The sequence below is a fragment of the Arachis ipaensis genome, chromosome B10, assembly GCF_000816755.2.
Source record: "Arachis ipaensis cultivar K30076 chromosome B10, Araip1.1, whole genome shotgun sequence".
Lineage (NCBI taxonomy): Eukaryota > Viridiplantae > Streptophyta > Magnoliopsida > Fabales > Fabaceae > Arachis > Arachis ipaensis.
Window position 1 is genome coordinate 79,761,284 of NC_029794.2, and position 6,325 is coordinate 79,767,608.

Consider the following 6,325-nt stretch of genomic DNA (forward strand, 5'->3'; position numbering starts at 1 on the left):
GTGAAAATTGAAGGATCTTGTTTTGATGACATGGACTCTTGCATCGATGACTACAACTTTCAAGAACAAGGTAATCAATTGTGTTATATTTCATAAAATGTGTGATAAATTACATGGGCAATGGCATAGTGTTGTAGCAACATGTCCTAATTAAGTGACACAGGTGCACCATCAACCTCAGCAAAGATAGAACAACAACCACCCTCATACTCCTAATATTATAAACCGTACCCTCAAAACAGTTAAACAGAGCAGGTAGAAAAACCCTCAATACTAAACCACCAAGCAACCCCATTTATTAGGATGACCAACCAAAAGACATAGATCCAACCTAACACTTGTGCATTTTAAGTAATTCAGAAAAAAGCCACACACACACACACATATCCTTCAGGAGACCAGAAAATCAGAACCCAGATTTCGTAACCATAATAAAAAACTATTATTATTATTATATTAATATAAGAAAAATAAATAAATTAATCAAATTGAAATACCCAGTACGGGGTACAGATTAAAATTGGAAAAAGCACCAGAAATATCTTCACTTGAGGTGATTTAAGTGGGAAAAATTAAAAAAAAAAGTTTACCAGAATGAGCAAGTTGGCAATGATACATATTGATGTCTAAGAGAACTAAAAATTTATATCAATTTCAAAAAAGAGAGACTACAATGACATTTAAGATCAATGCAGGACTAACTTGAGTGTTATGTATATATCTTTGGATGACATGAGTATTTTTCTCCATTATAGAATCTTTTTTGGGGGGAGGAATTTAAAAAGCTTTTACAATACCTCAGTCTCCTTGATAGGATCAGCTTGGTTACAGTACTGATCTAATAGTGTCTGCACGGCTTTTCCTTCTGGAGAGTTCCTCACATTCCTAGCGCGGACGCGAGCTTGAACTCGAACAAGAGCCTACATGCACCTTAGAGTAACAGCAGCTTGCTTCCTCGCTAGCCTTCCGCGAAATATAGCCTGCAGCCTCACCACTGCCCTCAACGCCCTCAAAGCTCGTCTTGCTTACAACATTCATCACATAATTAAGGTCAAAAACTCAAAATAAACAAGTAAGAAAAATACAAATACAATCACATGGAACACAAGTTTAACATACTGATAAAACTCTCTGAACACAAGGATCAATCTTGCAACTATGAACTACCTCTCTCTGGTCAAATCGAAACCCACCAACATTGTGCTCAAGCATTCCTTAGGAAACTACAAAAAATTGTGGCTTGATGTCTTACAATGGACTAAGCTTCAAAAGGTCAAAGTCTTACCATGGTTGAACTCATTCAAAATTAGGATCTAGTTAGTAATTCTTCTGCAAAAGATCATGCTGTGATCTTAGGAATCCTGATCCTTACCTGACCTAGAATTTTAGTAATTTAACAACAACTAACTATTACATGTTAAAGATACTAGAATTAGAAGTTGAGAGTTTTTATTAAAGGAAAAAAAATTTAAATGATATTTCTGGCAAGGATTCAGTATCAATGAATAAACTAATGAAAAAACCAACCATGAATAAAAGGAGAAATGATACATATTGATATTCCTAGATATTGTAGTATAAAAAAACCTAAAAACAATTGAATTTCAATAAACTAAGTAGGATTCTGTCTCAGATAAGCAGAGATCTAATAACTTCTTAACCATGTTGCATTTCGTATCATAGTTTTTTTGATCTTTCTTTCAACTGTTTAAAGTAGTTTGAATGCTTTTAAACTTGATAACACCATTCAGCAGGCGTATATATAAGGAAGTAGGTCACGAAGATGAAAAAATTGTAATTTGTAATTTTCCACTAATGATAATAAGTATGACTTAGTGCTAAAGCTAATAGCATCACTATCATAGAGGTTTAGTCAACATTAAAATAGAGCATATGGAAATCGAAAGATCTGGCAACAGTTCAAGAAAAATTGATAGACCAACTACAATAATTTAATTTCTAACTTATATCATATTAGTCAGAAAATTCTCTATCACACTAATTTATTCATTGATTCTAAGAAAGGAAAACTATATTCATGAAACACAACAGAATAGTTATAAATTGCTACCTACGATATCCTCAATTAGTTCTTCAACAGAATTCAAAGAAGAACACCATTAAGGACAGCTTTTCCAGCCATATTCTTCATCTATTTCACCTTCTTGTGCACCACACTATCTTTGTCCATCAACTGTTTCAGGCCTTTCTCTCTATGCATATATAAGTAGAACCATATACTTTGCTCTCTTGTGACCTCTAATTAAAGAACCATATACTACTTTTAATTTCTATGCAGAAGAACTATTCAATGATTTTTTCTGTACAGAAGAAACCTTGATTCATAGAATTATTCGTGACAGAAATATATTAAGAAATCTCGATTTTCTTGTCTTACCGGAGGCAATTAAGGAAGCAATAAAGAATCATAACCAATTAGTTCCATGTGATGGCAGTGACTGCATTTCATTTTTCTATTACCTAAACAAGTATGGTTTAGAACAACAAGCAACCTCTACTCAATTTAGATTTCAGTAAACAACAACTGAATCACTTGAACTAAACCAAACTTCAGATTTCACGGATAACAGGCAATTAGTGTACAAAACCCCCAAATTAAAAACCCTAAATCGGAACCCTAAACTTCCAATTTCAGAACCAAATGAAAATCTATACACACCTTCTCAATGATGGTGAGCAGAGAGAACGATGATGCTAGGCACGCGGCGACGGTCGGCACAAAGACAACAAGAGTGAGATGCAACGGTGAGAGCAGAGACAACTTGGTTGAGCGGCGACAGTGAGTGCAGATACGACGATGGTGACCAGTGATGGTGAGAGCAGAGACTACGAAGGTAGATGAACGGTCTGGGTGGCGCGCTACGATCTGTATTTGACAAGTATTAAGTTTTTAGTTCAAGATACATTAGGCATCACTTTTAAAATGCACCCAAAACTTAATAAATAGGCTACTTTCTAAAAGCGTTCCCTTTGATACGAAAAGTGAATCCATAGGTATCAATCTACGGTTACGCTTTATAAGTGATTTCTATAATACCTAAGGCTACACTTTTTAAATGATGCCACAATTGTGTATCCTTTTCTCTTATAAAAAGGGAACACGGAGAAAAGCGTAGCCTATTCATAGAATAGGCTACGCTTTTCAAATGTAGCTTAAAAAAAGTGTGGCTGAATGGGTATTTTTCTTGTAGTGATTCATATAGATAGGTTGCATTTCATAAGTTTTACCATTCCTCTTCACTCCTTTATAGCTTCTCTGGAGCTTAGCATGAGGACATGCTAATATTTAAGTGTGGGAAGATTGATAAACCACTATTTTATGGTTTATCTTATGCTAAATTGAGTGGATTTTATCCACTATTCTCACACTTATTCATAGAATTCGCATGTTTTACATTTTCCTTCCTAATTTTGTGCTATGATTAAAAACATGCTTCTTTGGCCTTAAATTACTAGTTTTAATTCTCTCTTATTACCATTCGATACCGTGATATGTGTGTTACGTGTTTTCATGGATTACAGGACAGGAATGGCTTAGAGGATGGAAAGGAAGTATGCAAAAGTGGAAGGAATACAAGAAATTGAAGGAATTACTAAGTTGTCAAGCCTGACCTCTTTGTACTAAATCGATCATAACATGAGCCGCAGAGGTCCAAATGAGGAGGTTTTAGTTGCGTTGGAAAGCTAACATCCGGGACTTTAAAATGATATGCAATATGCCATAGTTACCATGCAGTTAGGCGATGCGCATGCGTGCATCACGCGTACGCGTGGCCTTGCGAAAGTTCATCGATGTGTACGCGTGATGTACGCGTACGCGTGACAGAGCCACGTGCTGGACGTATCAGAAAATATTAGGGGCAATTTCTGGGCTATTTTTGGCCTAGTTTCAAGCCCAAAAAACACAGATTAGAGGCTGCAGAATGGGGGAATCACATTTATTCATGATACAATTTTCATTCACATAATTTTAGGTTTAGTTGTAGTTTTCTCTCCTCTCTCTAGCTTTTAGGTCTTAAGTTTAGCTATTCTCAATTTGAGATTTCTATCTTAGTTTGATTAGTTTCTCATCTACTCTTATTTATTTTAGCACTTTAGTCTATTTATTTCCCTTGTTGATTACTCTATGTTGCCAATTTAGTTTGTGAATTCTCATGTTAGACTTGATTTTCTATTTAATACAATTTGAGGTATTTCATATTTATTGCTTCTTCTATTATTTGTTAGTCATTGATATTTGCAATTGGTTGTTTAGATTTAATATTCCTTGTTACTTTTCTATGCTTTTATGTTATGCCTCCTAAGTGTTTGAGAAAATGCTTGGTTGGATTTTAGTGTAGATTTCTCTCCTTTTGGCTTTGGTTGAGTAATTGGAGTCTCTTGAGTTATCAAACTCCTTTGTTGATCGATAATTGAAAGTTGTTTGTTGATTTGAATCCCTCTAAAGCTAGTCTTAGGAGTTGACTAGGACTTGATGAATCAAATTGATTTATCCACTTGACTTTCCTTTATAATTAGAGGTTAACTAAGTAGGAGCAATGGACAATTGATGTCACAATTGAACAAGATAATGAGGATAGGACTTCTAATTCTCACACCTTGCCAAGAGCTTTCTTAGCTATTAGATTACTTTCTTGCCATTTACTTTCCTTGTTCCTTATTTAAAAAACCCAAAAAGATACTTTTCCATAACCCATAGTAACATACCTCCCTACAATTCCTTGAGAGACGACCCGAGGTTTAATACTTTGGTTATTTTTATTGGGTTTGCTTAAGTGACAAACAAATTAAATTTGATTGAAGTTTAACTGTCGGTTTAGATCTATACTTACAACACATTTATTTTTGTGAATTCTTTACCGACAATTTTTCCCCTATCAAACGCCCAGTGAGGGGTTCCTCATTGGCATTCAGCGCCAGAATGGCTGAATGGTTAAGCGTTGAATGCCCAGCCAGTGCTCCCTGGCTGGCGCTCAATGCCAGCTTTTCTGCCAGGATGGGCGTTAAACGCCCTGTGAGGGGTTCCTCACTGGCATTTAACGCCAGGCTTACTGTCATTATGGGTGTTGAATGCTCAGTGAAGGCTTCTTCACTGGCGTTCAACGCCTTCCCATTCTCCTCCAATTCGGCATCAACCTCCATGGTTTTGGCCTTGTACTTTTCTCTAGGATTAACCTCAGTATTACTGGGAAGAGTTTCAGGAGGGATCTCAGGGATCCTCTTGCTCAGTTGACCAACTTTTACCTCCCAGTTTCTAATGGAGGACCTTGTTTCATTAATGAAACTTTGAGTGGCCTTAGTGAGGCTGGAGACCAGAGTGGCTAAGTCAGAGAGACTCTACTTAGAGGTTTCCATATTCCCTTGAGAAGATGGGAATGGTGGTCTGTTATTGAACCTATTCTGGTTTCTACCACCTTGATTGAAACCTTGCTGAGGTTTCTATTGATCCTTCCATGATAGGTTAGGATGATTCCTCCATGAAGGGATGTAAGAGTTTCCATAGGGTTCTCCCATGTAATTCACCTCCTCCATGGTGGGCTAATCATGATCATAAGCTTCTTCTTTATGAGAAGCTTCCTGATGCCAGGGCATCTTGGCCAGTTTTACTGACCTTTTCTTTACTGTTTTTAGGGTAGTTTCATGCATTTCTTTAGGAAATAAGCTAGTTTTGGGTAGATATTCACCTACACCTTAATTCAAGCATACATTGTGCATTTTACATTATTTCATGAGGATTTTGCATGAATTGCAACTCTTAACCCAAATTCTAGATTCGCTCAACTAGAACATTCTTCTAATTAAAGTTGCTTGATCAATCAATCCCTGTGGGATTCGACCTCACTCTATTGTGAGTTTTTACTTGACGACAAATTCGGTACACTTGCCGAAGGGAGATTTGTTGAGAGACAAGTTTTCTGCGCATCAAGTTTATGGCGCCGTTGCCGGGGATTGATTGTGCATCAACAATGATTAAATTGGAAGATCACAAGATTGAGCATTTTTATTTTTGTGAATTTTATTTTCTGTTTGAGTGATTTACTTTTTGTTTTAGTTAAACTTCTTCCCTTCCCCCTCTACTCTTTTGTTTTTCTTTGTTATTTTCAATTCTATTTGCTAACCCACTAACTGTTTGATATATTGCATCATCCACAACTAACAGTAATTCTGACACAAATACTTTCTGCACCTATCTTTTCTTGCTTGCACTTGATGGTTGTATGATAGGGAGAAGAAGGGGGGCTTCAACTTCCTTCGATTCTGAACCTGAGAGGACCTTCCTTAGATTAAGGAGGGAGGCAAGAGG

At 36.4% G+C, this 6,325-nt stretch overlaps 1 long non-coding RNA gene across 1 annotated transcript; it reads right to left on the reverse strand.

The window, feature by feature from the left end:
- On the reverse strand, positions 893–2,330 carry LOC110268073. Its single transcript, XR_002356118.1, has 2 exons — positions 2,072–2,330; positions 893–1,372 (listed from the first exon to the last, which is right to left on the reverse strand). It is a non-coding gene; the product is annotated as an uncharacterized LOC110268073 (long non-coding RNA).